This window comes from Crotalus tigris, unplaced genomic scaffold (assembly GCF_016545835.1).
Source record: "Crotalus tigris isolate CLP2741 ecotype Arizona unplaced genomic scaffold, ASM1654583v1 scf7180000017666.379230911805:20528666, whole genome shotgun sequence".
Classification (NCBI taxonomy): domain Eukaryota; kingdom Metazoa; phylum Chordata; class Lepidosauria; order Squamata; family Viperidae; genus Crotalus; species Crotalus tigris.
The window spans coordinates 6,985,974-7,005,439 of record NW_024096552.1 but is presented as its reverse complement, the minus strand read 5'-3'; the positions used below and the strand labels follow the sequence as shown (position 1 = coordinate 7,005,439).

The following is a 19,466-nucleotide window of genomic DNA, read 5'->3' as shown; positions in this document are numbered from 1 at the left end:
GGTTAGTTTCCATCCATTGCTTCTTGTCCTGCCTTCAGGTGCTTTGGAGTATAGCTTGACTCCCTCTTTGTGGCAACCCCTTAGATATTGGAACACTGCTATCATGTTACCCCTAGTCCTTCTTTTCATTAAACTAGACACACCCAATTCCAGCAACCATTCTTTATATGTTTTAGCCTCCAGTCCCTAATCATCTTCGTTGCTCTTCTCTGTACTCTTTCTAGAGTCTCAACATCTTTTTTATATCGTGGAGACCAAAACTGGATGCAGTATTCCAAGTGTGATCTTATAAATCATTATAAAGTGGCATTAACACTTCACATAATCTTGATTCTATCCCTCTGTTAATGCAACCTAGAACTGTATTGATGTTTTTTGGCAGCTGCAGCAGACTGCTGGCTCATATTTAAGGGTTTGTCCACTAGGACTCCAAGATCCCTCTCACAGTTACTATTATTGAGCCAGGAACCACCTATGCTATGCATTTGGTTTTTCTTGCCTAAATGTAGAACCTTACTTTTTTATCATTGGATTTCATTTTGTTAGATAGGGAGCAATGTTCAAGTCTGTCAAGATCCTTCTGTATCTTAAGTCTATCTTCTCGAGTGTTGGCTGTTCCTGCCAGCTTGGTGTTATCTGCAAATTTGATGAGTTCCCCATCTATCCCCTCCTCCAAATCATTGATGAAGATGTTAAAGAGTACTGGGCCTAAAACAGAGAATTGGGGTATTCCACTGCATACTTCCCTCCATGTGGATGCAGTTCCATTGAGGACTACACTTTGATTGAGGTTGGTGTACCTTGATGTTAGATTTTATTTAAACTTTATGTTTTAACTATACTCCTTCGTTAATGACAATAATTGGGACCAGAATTTTTATCACTAAGCAATGCAGTGGTAAAGCATAATATTACATGTTGACATTGCTAAGTGATGGCAATCCCAGAAGTTCCCATTGCCATCATTAGTTGAATTTCACTAGTCATTAGTTGAGAACCCACCCTGATCAAAGCTATTCCCATTTTGATCCCTCCTAGCCTTGAGTCTTGGTAAAATAAAGGACTGCCTCCTCTGCCACCTCTTGAACTCAGTGCCACTTATCTATCCCTCCCATCTCTGCCCTTTTGGCCCCATGCCTATCTGCTTCCATCAGCTGCCTCCACTGACCAGCACGGGCCACTACACAGACTGCCATACTTCCTACCACTACTTTACTATTTGGGGTCTTTTTTACTACCTTCTTTCACATCAATGCAGCTGGGATTTTTCTTGTATCCTACCAGGGTTTGTGTTCATGCCTTGCCCAGGTTTTTCCATGTGTGTCCCATCTAAGGCCTCTGTTTCATCCCAGCCAGGACCTCCATTAACATACTAGCCAGAGTCTCCATTTGCTCCAGGGCTTTCTTGCTTTCTTGGTATGAAAGAAAATCCTAACTGGTACAGCAGTGGCACATAGTGCAGTTGGGCACAGGCTGGCGGGGCCAAGTGGGTGGAGGCAGTTAATGACAATAAATAGACAGCCAAAAGTTGGTCATAAATGCAAGTGGGTCCAAGCGGCCTCAAATTTTGTTCAGCAATGGCACTGCGATGGCAGAACTTTAAGAAACAGTCATAAATCTCTTAATTTAGTGTTGTTGTAACTTCAGTTGATTGCTGAATGAATGGACTTTAAGCAAGACTACCGGTATTATCTTTGAAACACATGTAATTTCAAATATTGGAAGGTAAAGACCCAAATATATGTTGATTAAGGTTGCAACCTTTATCTGTAGCATTCTTGGAGATTCCAAACCAGCCAATAATTCAAAACCTAGCATATGTAGAGGTTGGCTTTGGAAGGTAGATGACACTGGAAATATTTGCCAATCACTTTGAATATTACTGAGTTCCATGATTAGTTGATTGATAAATTATAATGTATTCCGCTAATGTATTGGGTTATGAATCCAGTGTAAGAAGTCAATTGTGCAAAAGTTGATCAGATGGAGGATATTGTTTTGGCAAAAGGAAGTATTTATTCTTTCCTTTGATACCCATCTTTGATTATGCTTTTCTAACGTTTCTCAAAGAGGTTCAGAATTTTTGTTTCCTAACTATAGTAACAGTGCTCACAAAAACCATGCAGTACTAGTTATATTCCATGTTTTTATTAGTTCAGTTGTTTAGAAATAGAGATCAGAAAAATAAAAATCGTTGGTTGAGAGGATGATCACTTGATTGTATGAATACTTCAGAATAGATAATTAGAAAAAGTTTATAGGATAAATTGGGCAGTCTTGTGAATTAAAGTAATGGAAATGAAATGAGATGTAATAGTACAAATTAGAAGAATATTAAAAGAAAGTATTTGGAAGCCCTTGGGAGTTAATAATGAGTTTTTCTGTTATCTATGGTGAACTGGAAGCTGAAAACAACAGGAAAAGACAAGACCTGGGGTCTTATTTAATCACAAAATGATTATAAGCTACTACGGTATGCTATTGTAAAAAACAACAAATGAAGTTTTATAGTGTGTTAAAGCTAATTTTTATAATAGCAAAAGGGACAAGTTAAATAGTATAGTTTTATTACGGTCAATTTTCAGCTTACAATTAAAATAAAAATTTAGTAGTTTTTTAAAAAGATATAATAAACACTTTGGTAATGCTTCAGAGCTGAATAAATAGTGAATGTGCATATAGAGACAAGCAATTTAGCAACTGCCAGGTAAATATTCGGATTTATCAGTCAGTAGATAGTATGGGTAGTATTTACTACCTGTAAGAATAAATAAAAAATACTACCTGTATTCTCTGAAGAACAGAATAAATTAGCAAGACTGCCAATCCCTATAAACTATAGAGACCAAGGAAAATTTAGAAGGAATAGGTCAAGAGATAGGCAAAAGGAACTGAAGCATTTTTTAAGTTCAAAAAAGCCCATATAACATTTGGATGGGACTTATTGTTGGTATATGCCTCCCTAATTAATTGAATTATAAAAAGCAGGAATAGGCAGTGCTTTTTTTGTTAAAAAAAAAAGGTGTCGGACCTCACACACGTCATACAACCCGCCTTGCCTACCCTACAAGGTTCCATCCAAAACAGGTGCTGGAACTCCGTTCTGGGCATTCTATGACAAAAAAAGTCCTGGGAATAGGTATAGCGTAATCTGACTTGCAAGATTCTGTATAATGACTAATCACAATAAAAGTCATTTTAGCCTTCCTCTTAAGTTGATTTCCTGGTCAGTCCATATGAAATAAAATTAGTAATACAGCATTATATGACTCAAAGATACCTGAACCACAGGGATATCAATGTTCAGAATAAGATTGCTGGGAAATCCACCATACAACACTAAAGAAGGCAGAGTGTAAAATCTTGGAACACATGCATATGTATTTTGAAGCAATTCTGATAACAAGAATCCAAGCTGATATAACCTATTTTTTAAATCCCCATAATTCAAGAAGTTGTCATCAGTTTGGCAGCTGCCTGAGAAGTCTTTTGGCATTGCCAAAACTTAAAAGAAAAATATTATAATTAAACATTTCATCATATGTTTTATTTATCTGAATGCTGAATAATTTTAAAAAATAATTGGGAAAAACCTATTAAGGAAAATATATGATGCTAGATTCTGGCCTTCAAAGGAATTTCTCCACCTCAGAGTGAAAAGTTGCATTTATTATTTGTTTGTTTGTTTATTAAATTTCTAACAAATTTGGGAACAGCAAAGATAGAGAAATGTTGTAATATTTTTAATATACTTCATTCTCTATGAGTATCCCATACAGAATCTGATGGATAAATGTAGCTTCAATGTATTACAGGACAGGACTCCAGGACAGAATAAACCCCTTCTGTTTATATGGAAAATATAAAGTTGTGGTCATACCCTTCTGGATGTAAATAGTGAATATTTGTGCTTATTTTGTGACAGTGAGGTATGAAAGGTGTTTATCTTTGAATGTTATTTCATCACCCTGATTTTCTGGAAGTTAACGATCAGCTTTTCATCTTTGCCAAAGATAGGTGGAGAATTCAATTCCCTTATCATGTGTACATACAAGATTCTGCATTGTCATTGTGTAGTATAATTGGAATTGTTCTACCTGGATAAAAACTTGGCTCAGGAGCTGTTTTCACAATTAAGTAAATATATATATTGAAAGAAGATAAGATAAATATATTTCAGCCTCACCATTAGGGTGGTGATATAGTCCAACAAATTACCATGAGGAGTATACCTAAAACTAAAATAGTATATAAATTTTTGGTAAACATTAACAACTTCTTATCTGTCTGGGCCAAGTTTATCCCATGATCTCTCTATAGATTTTAGATTAAAAATCAACAATACAAAAACTATATAGAAAATTCCTTTGAGAATCACTATGCTTTTTTCTGCCAGATGATAAAGAACAAACCATTGGTCTAAACCTGTTCTGTAAAGATTCAAGAGGGTAAAAGTAAATATTTATTATTATTATTAATAATAATAATAATAATAATAATAATAATAATAAAGTTGGAAGGGACCCTGGAAGTCATCTAGTCCCAACCCCCTGCTCACGCAGGAAACCCTATACCATTTTGGGCAAATGGCTGTCCAGTCTCTTCTTAAAAACTTCCAATGTTGCATATTTTTTGCATATAATCAACCAATTGTGCCTAAGCATAATACTAATGCTAGGAACAGCTGGCTTCAGTGTTGTAAAATAGACTGGAAATTGTGTGTCTCCGTTCCTCAGGGTGATGGGCTTCACTCTTGATACCCCTCCCCAAAAAAGGCTGCCAAAATATTCAGATGTGATTCCTTTAATGCTAGAAAAATGGCCTGGTTTTTGCTTCAGCCAGTAGCTATGTGATCTGGAGATGGTGGATATTGCCACCTATCTGTTATCATGAATTGATAATTACTGGCAATGTTGGAGTTTACCACAGCATACATTCTTCCACAGGAAAGCAGGGCCTACTCAGTTCTCCTGTCCCAGAACCTAATGGGTTCCTTTGGGTTTTAGAGGGAGTTTGAGGTTTTTCCTGAGGTTTTGAAAACAAGGTTTAACTAAGATCTTGGTCATTGTCATGAGACAATGGCAATGCATACAGATACTCTCTTTGCTTAAATCCCAATATCCCCTTTCCCATAAATTTACGTAGGCAGATGAAGTGATCGAAGAGACAGATAGATCACTATTGGCAGAGAAGTAGGAATGAATGTGATCAGATGCAAGTAACAACCTTTGTTACAGCTTTCCTTTTGAAGTTATGACAATAAGGCTGGCAAAAAATAGCTTGTATCTCTGCTTTTATTAATTTCTCTAAGTGTTGGCCAACAGTCATATTCAGGACAAGCCAGTCTCATCTGGGTCAGGAGGGATTGGTAAAGGATTGTAAGGGTTGCTGTGAGGACTGTTATTGATACTTGGCTAGTAAAATCATTCAACTCATTGCAAATTGCATTCCAGTTGAACAGGTCTTCTGGAGACAACTGAGGCACACTCTTGTGATGTTATCTGGGAGGAGTTCATACCTGTTAGTCCCAAGGAAGTGGACATGATTCTCAAAGCTGTAGGTGCAGCCACATATGTATTAGATCCATATAGCCATCAGAAAGATAGCATTTGGGTACACCCATGCTGTGGTGAATGCATCTTTGAGAGACACCATCTTTGGATCCAGCCAATATGGACAATTTTTATCCAGTTTCCAATCTTCCCTTAGCTTGTTGATAATCTGTAGTGAGTTTGAGGTAGGAATTGTGCTCCATCGTACTCTCCTTCAGTATCATGACCATGGTATTTTTCTGGATAAGCTGAGAGGTTGGGAGTGAGAGGTACCAATTCTTCTTCCTCCAAGGCCAGTTCCAGTTGGTGTTGGTGGAAAAGGAATGGTGAAACCCTAGACTCTGCTTTCCAGTATGTCTCAGGGCTCTAGCCTTCCTTCTTTTCAAAATTTATAAGCCATTGGGGAGATTTCTACCAGCACATGGTGAGGTATAATCAATATGCAGATGATACCCAATTGTATATTTCTATCCCCAGTCATCCAAGTGAAGTTATTGAGGTTCTTTCTCAAAGTCTAGAGGCTGTAAATGAGGAAAAATAGGTTGCAGCTCAACCTTGCCAAGACTAAAGGATTATGAGATTTAAGTCCCCCAGATCCAGGACTTGGAGGTTTCCCTTTTGAGTTCTGGATGGAATTGCACTATCCCACTTGGTGCACAATCTGGAACTACTCCTGGATGCACCATAAGAGCAGGAACTTTTGCATTAGAATAAGAATAAGAACAGAACAGAACAGAATAGAATAGAATTTTTTTATTGGCCAAACATGATTGGAGACAAGGAATTTGTCTCCGATGTATAAGCTCACAACGTACATATAAACAGCAAATAATAGGTCATAGGTCATAAATCATACTTACAATCATTAATCATAAGTTACAAACAAACAATTGATAAATTGTAAGAAATCAATAGCAGAAGATAGTAGGGAAGATAAGAAAAGATGAGAAATGAGAGTGCTGTGGGAATTAAGTGTACAGCAGAGTGATGGCATGAGAGAAAAATTATCTTTATCTCTAGTTGTTTTGGCATGCAATGCTCTATAGCAGGTTCTGAGGGGAAAAGTTGAAATAGATTATATACAGGATGTGAGGGCTCTGTAGTTATTTTCTCAGCCTCTTTCTGGTTCATGTAATATACAAGTCGTCAATGGAAGGCAGGCTGGTTGCAATTGTTTTTTCTGCAGTCCTAAATATCCATTGAAGTTTGTACCTGTCCTGTTTGATTGCTGTGCCAAACCAGACAATTATTGGGGTACAAATGACAGACTTAATAATTCCTCTGTAGAACTGTATTAGCAGATTCTTGAGCAATCTGAGTTTCTGAGTTGATGCAGGAAGAACATTCTTTGTTGTGCCTTTTTAATGATGGTTCTAATGTTAGGTGTCCATTTCAGGTTTTTGGAGTTAATGCCCATTCCTGGAGCAGGAGATCCTGTTTATGGTCACTAACATCTTATTTGCCTCCTGATTGGATTACTGCAACATGTTTATTACTGTTTACATGGAGCCACCCTTGCGAACTTCAATTGGTCCGTAATGCAATAGCATGTATAATTATGGCTATATTTCATTTTGGCCTTGTAACACTGCTACTTCATGAGCTGCACTGGTTCCAATTGATTTATGTGTGGATTCAGAATGCTGGTTATCATCTTTAAAGCCCTATATGGCATGGGTAGCATCAGTTGATAAATAAGATCCTTTACTTCTGTTTTAAATGTACCTGGCCAAATGGGAGATTTGGAGTACAGTCTCTTTACTGGTTTACCATGAAAGCCTGTTATTGGAATATTTGGAATAGATTTCCTAGGATCTGTAGAAAATTTACAGGAAAACCTGACCACTTGATATAAAGAAAGTGTTCATAAGACTACAAAAATCTATGTGATTTTAAAAAACAATATGGATATGCAATATGAACTTGTCATTTGTCCTTCATGATAAAAAATGTTGAAGTGTTTATATCTTTTTTAATGCTCTGAGAGAATGGAGATTAACAGTTGAATTGATATGAAATAATGTAAGAGCTGCCTTAAAAGCCTTTTACTTTCTTCTTCTTTCAAATCTGAGCCTTATTCTGCTGCATGGATGACTGGGGCCTATTGAGAATTTCTGAAAAGATAATTTTGCAGTGAATGGATTATGACAGTGTGCCAGTATCGGCTTGGCCAATGCTGCTGAGCAAATTTGAGAATGAAGGTGCAGAAAGGTTTAACATCAGGAGTATATTTCACTCTGCCAGGTTTTGTCAATTTATGAACAAGATTTTGCTAAAATTATCTAAATAGGTAGGGGCACTATTCTGAGAGCATCACCTGCTCTGTTATATTAAAAGGGAGACTTAAAGGGAAATATAACAGTACTGTTTATAAAGTCATAAAGTCCCCTGATGTTTCTGGATTATGACCATGTTTTGCTGACTATGTTTTGATGGTGTGTTTCACAAAATAGGCTTGGGGTTGTTGGTTTTTTTTTGTAAAAATACTTCTTTTAGTAAGCCAATCTTGGGTATGAATTAACAGTATTACATTGTAAAATAGTCACTGTTTGGGATCAATTTCATAACTAATTAGGTGACAAATAATTGTCACTAAGAAGTAGCCTCTGCTTACAGACAAGTTAAGGCAATTGTGAACAGATTATTTTCAGAAGAATAGCTAGTTTTTGCAGCATTTATTAATAATCTTATAGCAACTCAAAGATTAACACATTTAATATTTCAAAGGTTTGTGAATTAGGGCCATTTGGGGTGGGGGAGAATAAAAAAAGACTAATTCTAAATTAGTATGTTCTTGGTGCAGTTAAGTAGTGCAGCTGAGAATGATAGTTCATATGCTGACAAGAGAGGAATCAAGAGATACGAAATATCTGGTTGCTTGCTTATATATATATATATGGTCAGTTTTTCCTTAAAGCAACTGACAACTCTGTTTGCTTTATCCATAGATGGTGAGTTTATAGATTAGCTTGAAAGCATGCTCATAGTTCAAACACAACTACACATCTCAAATGGAGCTCTTCAGTGCTAGCTTTTATGATCTTGAAATATAATATCTGAATTATGATAATAAATATCTTCAGCATTGCATCTATGTTTGTCTATAATAATTTCTACACAAATAGGTAGGGAACTCCTTTTTAATCATGTCAGGAATTATTATAACCATTTTGTTTTTCTGGCTTTTTCAGAAATTAAGAAAAGATAACATCTGATTTACTGAGTGTAACAACTCTAGCATTCCTTCCTAGAGTCAGTAAAGGAGGGATAGCCAATTTGGTGACTGTAGATTAATATGTCTACATATTAATGTAGATTAATATGCCTAGATATGTTAATATAGAGTTTTGAGAGAATCTTTTAATTCACAAAAAAGATTGGATAGGAAACTAACATGTTGCAAATCACCTGCCTCTAGCATTCTCTTCCCTTCCAACTGTACCTCCAGCATGATAGAGAGCTGCAGTTCAATCTTTTAAAATGCCCAATGACCCCTCCCTCCCCCAAAAAGGAAGCTGGGGCAATAGAGTGTACTGTAGATGGGTAGGTAGCTGGGGAACAAAAGTCATTAATATATCTTCAAATGATAAGGCAATCATTCTATGAAAACACCTAAAACATACACTTAACTTTTTAAATGTATATTCTAATTTTATTAAAAAGTACAGTTAAAAGATAAAAGAATAAAAAGAAAAATAGAAAATACAGAAAAGAACAAAATAGAAAAATGGAAAAGAAATAAAAATAAAAATATAAACAAATTATATCTACCTTCACCACAACAAATATAAACTATTTTAGTAAATTATCATCTCCTTAAAATACAAGAAATGATCTCTCCTTCCCATACCCCATCTATTTATATACATATCTTTAAAGCCTTTTTGTTCAGTCCTAACCCGCACAACTTCATTAAGGATTAGCAGAAACACCAAATACCTATCTTAACCTTGCTCAAATAAACAACATTTGTATTCCTTCCTTTTATTTTTAACAGTCTTTTATCCTTTCAAATAATATTCTATAATTTAATTTCTTTTCATTTTATTTTGTCCTTTCTCACAAAAATTTTCAAAGCCCCTTTTGTAATTCCAATATAGGAGAATTATCCAGCTCAGTGTTTTTGGTTTGTTATTTGTATGTTCTTTTTAATTATTAAAACATCAGCCGGTTTCATTTGTATGTCCAGTGCAGCATTTTTAAATCCACTTCCAGATCAATCTCAGTCTTCTCTGGTAAAACTTGTCCAAAACATATTTTAAACATAGTGCTTCTATAGAGGCACTCTCTTAAAATTAACTTCTGGGTTCATTGTTCAAAAGTATCTTCCAGTATGTTCAGTGTTAAAATATTTTATTCCATTATGGATTAGTAAGTCAAATTTAAATGTTTTTGTCCTTTAATTGCTATTTCAAGTCATATCATTGTCTGGAGAGAAGTTAAGAAGAGCTGATCTACTAACCAGTCTACTTTTCATTCTGCTGTGGGTGGTCAGCTTACTTTAAGCAAAGCCACCTTAACTTCACTATTTCTCCCCCTAAAGTCTAATTTCCAAATGTATATTCTAGTGTAGTTGCCATATATATATTGCTTCTAGGAGCAATTGCTCCTAGAAGCACGAAGCCGAAAACACCAGCCAGAAGATGACGAATGAGACTTCATCGAAACATCGCCAAGATGTTTCCACTAGTGGATAGTGGAAACTATCCACTAGTGGATAGTTTCCACTATATATATATATATATATATATATATAATAGTGGATATTATATATATATATGAACTGATATGTAATCTAACAAAGTTGACGTTGAAATGGCTCCCTGAAATTAATGAGAGGTATAACCATATAAAATATGAGTATATGCTAAATCTCCTTTGGTTAAAAAAATCAATTGTTTATTTCCTTGGTTCCGAAGCCATGATTATAGCAAACTAAACATATTTCTGGAACATCCTGTTCCTCCCCCCCCCCCCCAGGTAAGGTCTGCCCATATCTTCTGGCCTTTTCTTAAGAGCCAGAAGACCTGGCTCTGCCAGCTGGCCAGGGGACCCACTGGGGGAATACCAAACTGGAGGTGACTAATAAAAGATCCCACATCACCCCATGCAGCCTGCTCCCTCCCTGCCCAACTTTTAATCATATTGCTGTAATTTCATTCTTTTTATTTTTTATTGTTTTACTATTGTTAAATTTACATTTTTTATAATTTTATGTTTTTATGTTTTTACTGGTATAAACTACCCAGAGTAGTTCCAAAGTAAGATGGACAGCATGTAAATTTAATAAATAATAATTTCTGATTGCAGAATTAGGCCATATAGTAATTTCTATAGTTGTGCTCACTAAGAAAGGCTATGTAATGTCACAGGTGCTCTTTTTTCTTTTTAATGATCAGAAAAAAAGATAAATGTTAATATTATGCAACTCAATATAGAAAATGTAATTGTTTTACAATAGTATCTTGATAGACCAATGAATTCTACCACATTGCTCTAACTTGCAGAAAAAGATATTATTAATATTGTAGTCCACCAAGCTGAAGCAGAAATATGAGAAGTTGCCTCAGTCTCTCCCATATATCTCCTAAGTTATCTGTCATCCAAAGAAGTGTGGAAGAATCAATTTTAACTAATATGCAAGGTGTGGTTTGTAAGGCAAACCAAGATTTGTGGGGTTTTGGCAATGTTATTTTGTTGACTCCCCATCCTCCCATGAAGTCAGAAGGGCCTTGCAATAATGATGAAATACAGGTACATTAAATCTCCATTTATCCTTCCTCCCATCTTCTTTTATTTTAGAATAATTTTTGCCTTTGTCCTTTTTCATAATTTTATTTTGCCCATTTGCTATCTCTGTGCTATAACTTCCTTTAATCTTTTATCTTTTGGGATTCTTTTCATAATACATTGCTTCATAAATTTTCTTTCTGTAGGTCTTTTTACTGCCATTTTATATATTAATTGGAAAGAATTATGGTTTTTTAATACTTATTAAGACACTTTTTAAGATAATTTTGGGTTTCTCTATCTTAAATTTAGTATCTGATATTTTTATGCACTGAATGGTTTGGGAATTTAAGAAGCTCATTGACAATTGAAGAGATGTTGGTAAATTGTCTTTATATTGATGATTGCCTGACTTCTGGATAGAGAATTGAAAAAGCTGTCATAGAATGTTCATAAATATATTGGTATTTGTGAATCTGAATTGTATTTTAAATTATTTGAAATTATTTCCAAATTTGAGAAATATTACTTTTTATTGACTATATTTTTTTTCAGAATACTAAAAAACCCTGAATCTTAGTAACATATTGTACATTGTGCAATAGAAAATTTCAGAATGTGAGGATATTCATTTTGAAAAAATAATTTTAAACCTTAAATGTATGAAAGTTGGCCCTTAAACTCATGTGAAACCAGTGGAAAAATATAATAGAAACAGACTTAGTTTACATGTAGTAGTAAATACGTTGTTTACTTGCAGAAGGTTGAGATGAAACAATTAGATGAACAAGCCAGGGGTTTTTTATTGAATATTTTGATAAAGAAACCATATAAAATAATAGCAAATAATAAAAACAGGTATATAACAAAGAATTTGCAAATATGATAAAGCTATGATTTTCCATGTTCATAAGTAATTGATTTAATGATTAAGTTTATTAATCATCAAAATCACTGTTGATGCAGAATACAAATATCAGGAATACCAAGCAATGCAGTATACATCATAGAATAAAATTGAGATTATGAATTATGATAATTTTTAAACGAAAATTTTAAAAGCAAAATGTTTAAATGTTCCTGATATAAATTAGCGTCAAGATCTGTACAGCCCCCTGTTGGTTGATTAGATTGGGAGGAAAATAAACATAAATTGAGCAAAGTGCACACATATGAGCTAATTCATACACAGTGTTCATGCCAATAATTGATGTGATTCTAATTAAGGTTGCTTTTAGCCAAATAAGTTAAAAAAAACAGTATTAAAAAGCTAAATTTAACTAAATAAAAACACTTTACAAATAATGTAGGAATAGTGTATAAATAACACAATTGGTCTGTTCCTTCGGAAGAATCACTTGGCTTGGTTTGCAAAATCTTTCTCCACTCAACCAGGAGGTGAAAGAGAACCAAGATCTGTTAATAATCCCATAGTTTCTGACTAAGATCTGGGGCTGCAGGTATTCCAAATGCAAAAGCATTTTTTCCCGTTTATTCTTCTAGGTCCACAAGCCTGTAACCTTCAAAAATATTGCCATGGGCTTCCAATGGGTTTTCTCCTTACTTCCTGGAGATAAATCCTTCTTTATAGCAATATTCTGGATAGTTTCTAATTTTTATGTTTCATCTAAGCTACTTTAATTTTTTGTAAATTTCCAACTATCGGATTCTGTATTTGCAATGCTGATAGATCTGTGTCAATAATTCTCAAGAGAATTACGCATATATATTAAAAATGAATCCTGTTTTTTAATCCATTTTGCATTTTCTGCACCAGCTCAAAACACTTTTATTAGGGCTACTATATTTGGTCTGCAGAAATCTGGCGGAACTGGCAAGAGACTTGTAGGGATGTCCTTTTTTCTCCTTTATTTCCTTTGTGGCCCTTTGCTGCTATTTGTTGGTTATCCGGATTTCTGCAGCCAGAAATGGTAGCTTAACGTAATATAACCTATCGGTAGATCGATGCAAACGCTACTGGATCAGAAAGGCAAATGCTACGGGATCAGATAATCAGTTGGTGATCATCACGTATCTTTAAGGCTGTTTGCGTCTGAGTAGAGCAGAAGCCTGAACCCGCCAGGCAGGGATCCTTAAATCTGCGGAGCTTCCACAGACCCCAGTCAAAGGAGTTCTCCAAGACGCCCATTGGGAAGAACTGATTTTTGCAATTTCAGGTTGTCGGAGAAAATCATTCTTAACGGTCAAAGAATTAAGTACTTTGAGAAATACATACTCGCTTAAAAAAAAAAAGCACCCATCTTTATCAGAGATTTAATTTGTTATCCTTTTTATTATTTTACATTTTTGCTCTGCCACAAAAGAGGAATTTTATTTTGCTTTCTATAGCTTTCCATGTTCCGGCTCCTTTTTATGCAATAGGTCTGCTCTCATGCAGTCCTCCAGCGCGATAGCTTATCTTGGGGTCGGGGGCTCCGCCAGTCTCTGCACATCTGAAAGAAGCAAGGAGGTTCGTTTGGGGGAGACGAAAAAGCGCGAGCGGCTTTGGCCGTGCTCAGAACCCCGTCCTCCTACAGCAAGTCCGAGGAACTGGGGAGAACGAGGCGCCCCGTGGCTTGGCAAGGGTTAAGCGATGCCAACCCCGCCCCCCTCCCCTGCTTGGATGTAAACAGAGGAGCCTTAGCCTATCATGTCTGATTGCTGTTCGGTGCCTGAAGAGAAAGCCAGGCTCTGTAACATGATACATTATAGACTGATTCAACTTGGAAGGGCTGCGCTCAGCTCGTCACATCCAGAAGGCGGAATCACCACGGAAAGGTGGGTGACTGAAAAGCTACCCTTCTTTGACCTTACAGCCGAGCCGGGATAAAGTGTGAATACTTACTTCGAGAAGATCCACTTAAAATATTCAAAACAGAGGCGCTAGTGCTGCTGTAGGTAAATGTGCGGTTTTTTCTTCTCCTCCTTTTATGTGTGTTTGTTCCGATGCGGCGTTAGAATGGGAGGAGGCTGCTCTTCTCTTGGAATCGGTGCAGAGGCAATATTAGCGTTGGAAATGAGGTGGCTTGTTAACCCTTGAAGAGCTAGAGGGAGATCTAGCAAAGGCAAAGCTTAACTTTACCTATTTCTCAACGTGCTAATGCTCTTACAAAAAGCTCTCTGGTTACTTAAGCGGCTCTTTTCGTACAGCACTTTAGCATTCAAAGAATTCTTGAACTGGTGTGATGATAAAAAAAAGCGTAAATTATTGCATTCAAGCCTTAGACTAGCACATCTAGTCTTCCATCTCTTTCTGATGTAGCCAAAATTGGGTTGAGTTCCTTAGGCTTTTGGTCTTGATCATTGCGAACGTGTCGTGGCATTCTCAAAGAGTAGTAAATATTTCTAATGAAGGAATCGGCTGCGTGTAAAAATAACGGACCTCACCGTAAAGCACTGTTTAGGATATTGCTGTTTTTTTAAATAGCAGAAAAGAGAAAAAAGTAATTAAATATATAAACCCAACTTTATAAACGTAAAATATAGTGTACTTTTATATAATATCGGAAAATGTTGATTTAGAAATAAATACTAAGTATTGCCAGGAAATATAGGACATTTATTATGCTACTTGAAAGGAGAAGCTTATCATATTTTCCACTCCACACTTGCAAATTCAGTGCTCTTATTTATAATTCTCTTTTCTTTTCTCTCATAACAGACATGGGCTATGCAGACTATGTGATCCTGTCACAAAGTCATTCTGTTTATAAAGCTTAATATAATTGCATTCATTGCCCCAAAATTGTGTTGCTGTAGACTTGATCCCTTTCCACTGAAGTGGAAATACTTTCAGTAATTGAAAACAGATTCATGTCTGGAATTGTATAAACCACAGTTCTTGTTTTCAAAAATAAATCTTTTGTTCTCCGATTCTGAATGTTTGAACAAAGCGTTAAAAATTCACTGCTTGCTCATTGTTTTATACAATCTTTATGAAATGAGAAATACTTAAAAGAAAACATAAGAATTCATCTGATTTTGAACAGCCATTCAGTAATGATCCTAAAATGTGTATTGATTTTTTAAAAAATATACTAACACTCATTTTATGTGAATTTAAAAGTACTTTTAATACATTTAAAATTTTAAATTTCCCCAATGCAAATAGAAGTACATACTGATTTAAAAGTGGGGAACCTTTAGAGGATTTTATGGGATACTGATCCACTTCACTACAGATCTAGACAGCTGCTCTTAATTAACTTTGCTTCAGTTTCCTGGACATCATTCTTGAAAAATACTCTTTCCAAGATGTTTTTTAGTTAGTTCAAGAATAGTTCAGTTTAAACTTTGTGGGCCTTCGGGCAAAAACTAATCCCTGCAAACTAACCTGTTCAGGAATTTGGAAAGTGGAGAACAATAGAGTTAAAGAGTAGGTCTATGTTATTACTGCAAAACTATAAAGAAACAAAATAAATGAATAAAATTATGTGGGAAAAGTTGCTTATTGGAAGATTGTGTATATAGCATATTACACATAGTGTATTCTTTATGCTTATTATATCATGGAATGAATCACTTACTTTTTTTTAATGGACAATCATAAAAGTGGGTGCACATTTTTGCATTATTACTTATAGAAGCGAATGCTTCTAAATACCATTTGATGGCTTACTGAATAGTTGATTTTGAAAATACTGTGCAAAAATAGCACAATGTTCAGTAATATTGGAAAACATTTAGATGAAAATTTTCTTATTAATATATCTACAAATTCATGCTAATGAAATAATTTATATATCTTATGCACTTTCCTTGTTGCAAATATTTCTAGAGAAAAGTACCAGTTAATCCAAATTATTTTTAATCAGCAATAGGAGAAAACAGCTTGTTTAGACATTTATTTTTATCTATATCTTTATCTATATCCATATGTAATAAATATGTTGGAAATTTGCATTTCCTTTTTCTTTCAATAGAATGCTGAAAAAACAGATTAAAAAAAGTGGGATGTAAAATGAATGCATTTTACACATTGTGATAATAGCTGTTGAAATACAATGATATGGATAATTAATGCCACGTGACATATTGCATGCTTTATTCAGGTATTCATTCCTCCATAGAAGAGAATGGTTGTCAAGTATCTATCACCACTGAAAGTAATATAAAATGACAGAAATTTAGATCTATATTTTTGCATTTGTTACTGTGCAATTAGTGGAGGAAGGAGTTTAGGTTTCAGAATTAAGAATTAAATTTTGAAATACAAATAGATAACTCATACTTTTAAATAATCTTTCTACAATATGCTGGTTAGTGAAACAATATGACCATTCTTAATAGGAACTTTTTTTTTCCCATAACATAACAAATGGTTAATGGGAGAAAGCACAATCTACTGTAAAGATTTTCAGTTGACCTGCTTAAATCACATTGAAAAGAATGAATAGAACAGCAGCAGACTTCAGTAAGCAGAACCCTATTTCAAAAGCCTATAAGCCCTGTATTTTATTTTAGATTGAAAAGGTTAGAAATACAAATTATTATTTTTATATTGATAACAACTCTTGAAATAAATCAAATATGTTGATAATATTAATCAAAATATTTTTTCCAGATATTTTTTTTATTCTAAATCCTAAAAATTGGAATTTGAAATTTGAAAAATAACTAGTTAGATTGATTAATCTTCTAAATATCATTTATTAAAATTTAAATACATAAATTTACATTAAATCTTTTTCTGTCGGGGAAAGCTCCAGACATTCATATAATAGATAGAAAGAGGTACATCCCCATGTTTATGGGATATGCATTCTGTTCAGAGCTGTAATTGCAGAGCTAAAGAGAAATGTTTGTTGCATACACATGTGTATGTTTCAGTATATAAAGTCCTTTAGAATTGTTGCAGAAGCAGTTTTATATTTTGAATTCTGTAGTTTGAAAGTCTGTGTACCGGTGTATCTTCAAAAATATATCCAAAAAAGGATGGATGGATGCATTTGTGTGTGTGTGTGTGTGTGTGTGTGTGTGTGTGTGTGTGTGTGTGCATTAATGCATTATAGGTACATGTATATAGGTATATATTTTATACATACACACACACAACTTTATAATCAGACATCATGGGAAGCCATATTCCATATTGAATAGGCAAGATGGAGAAGCAAATTTGAAATGTTTGACAGGATCATGTGAAGTCGAATGGAATAAACCCCACTACTAAATATAAATTAATTTTGCACATCCTAAATAAATTCATAAGTATAAAGCTGCATGAATTTTAATAGCATTAATATTACATCCCTTTAGGATTGGATAGTTAGTAATTGATTCACATGATTTCATTTTACTATATTTGTAGAATTCACAATAACAAATTCGTTTAAGAAAATTATGTTTGTAATCTTCATTAGCTTCACTTTTTAATGTTTTATAATTGTAAATATAGTATTTTTCATCTTGTAGTATTTTTATCTGTAAAGAAATAACAATTGGTATAACTACCACTTGTGTATGAGTGAGCACAACAAACATCACAGAACACTAGAAACTGCTTCTCAAATTTCCTTGAGTTTCAAAAATTATTTTTGAGCAATAGAAAATTAGAATAAAAAAAGGAAATAATTTGGATAGCTATTCAGAAATCACATGATTATGGACCAATTTGAATGTAAACTTGTGCAGGCTTGCTTTGTTATGGAAAACAAGAAAAATATGCTTTCACTAAATATAATAGTTTTTATTTCTGTTTTTATATCATTTTCTATTACTTGTTCTTGATTCTACTGATTTTTAACTAAGCTGCTTGTTCTGTTTATTGATTTTCTTTTTAGACTTTTCTCTCAAACTATATCTTACAATATGTTGAAAAGTCAACACTTCTGTTGACTATAATTAGTTCTGCACTTCTAATTCCTGAAGTGTTAACTAACAAACAGGATTTGGTAAAATACTTTGGAGGTAATTTTGATTATTTTTTTAATGTATTATAGACATCTTAAAAACACATATTCAGTCAAAAGGCATTGTGGAATTTTTGAAAATAAATGGGCAAAAAACTTACCCTATCAAATATATGTTTTATTTTTTTGTTTGTAAATTAGATATGAACCTATTAAAGGATTATGATGTGTTAAAAACTATTTTAGTTTTTTGGTAAATGGAATTAAAATAAAATTACAGGGTTTACTGAATTTTGAATGTAGTTTAATATAAAGGGGAGAATTGTTAAGTGCTGCAATTTGGTTCGTTTTTTTAATTAAGAGGAAAGAATCATTTAATTGAGTCTTCATTTTATATGATAAAAGAAGTTTTACAAATGCTTCACAGACTTAGAATATGCTGCTTAATACAGATTACTACATTAAACTCTTGAACAGTTGTTTATGTTAATTTTTATACTATATAAACAGAGTACAAAATAAGTAGTATTTTATATTGCTATTTCTGATATAATTTTTATTGAACATTTTCACTTTTAGTCAAACTATTCTTTCCTAGAAACTTAAAAGTAGCTGGGAACATTTTTAATATTTCTTTTTAAGTAAAACAAAAGTATCTTATGAGACAAAGTTGACATTCTTAAGACAATTCATTAATTTTGTTGCTTAAATGTTATACTGTACTTTATTGCACAACACACAATATCCCCTGAAAAGTTTGTATTTTAGTTTTTGTGATAGTAAAACTTTCAGAACTAATTCTGAAAGAACAAAGTGGTTTAAACAAGACATTTAAATTTATGATGAAACTCAATGCAAGTGCAAGTGAGGTAAATAAATAATCAGAAGAGTAACTGGTGAAGATAAAACTTTGTATGACTTTTTATTGTAGCTCCATTAGGTCTTTGTTATCATTGCCATAGAATTCAACTTGTTCCTTTAGTTTTTTTATTCCTCTTGATCATAATTAATTAATAAGAAGTTGAAAATAAAAGTAGATATTTTCTTTTATTACTTGAAGATATACTCAAAAAATTGATTTCCTTTAACTTTTCAAACTGAGACCAGTTGATCAGTTTATATATGCTCAAAAGATCTTTCTTTTTAAAGATAACAATTCATTGTTATATACTTACTGTCATTTTCCATACGTGGAAAAAATAAAGATAACGTTAGCTGTTTTAGTTGACCCTATAAGATTTGCATTACAAATATGAAAGTATGCTTACTTGGAGATTATTCAGTATTCAATATTCAATGTTGAATGAGGCGATTCCTATTTAATAATATTTAA

General features: G+C 33.8%; 1 protein-coding gene and 1 long non-coding RNA gene across 15 annotated transcripts in view; one reads left to right on the top strand and one right to left on the bottom strand.

Annotated features, from left to right (window-relative positions):
* The window catches only part of TENM3 (teneurin transmembrane protein 3), a 565,275-nt gene that overhangs the window by 218,710 nt on the left and 327,099 nt on the right, over positions 1-19,466 (top strand). Inside the window, exon 1 of one of the 14 annotated variants that reach the window (XM_039336666.1) lies at positions 13,755-14,060. The exons of 11 other annotated variants lie outside the window; for them this stretch is intronic. The gene's annotated coding sequence lies outside the window, so the exon portion shown is untranslated. Of the gene's footprint in view, positions 1-13,754; positions 14,181-19,466 lie in introns of those variants that run through there. 2 more of the 14 variants (XM_039336665.1, XM_039336664.1) reach the window with 2 other exon arrangements.
* On the bottom strand, positions 13,552-15,257 carry LOC120305210. Its single transcript, XR_005555959.1, has 2 exons — positions 14,128-15,257; positions 13,552-13,735 (listed from the first exon to the last, which is right to left on the bottom strand). It is a non-coding gene; the product is annotated as an uncharacterized LOC120305210 (long non-coding RNA).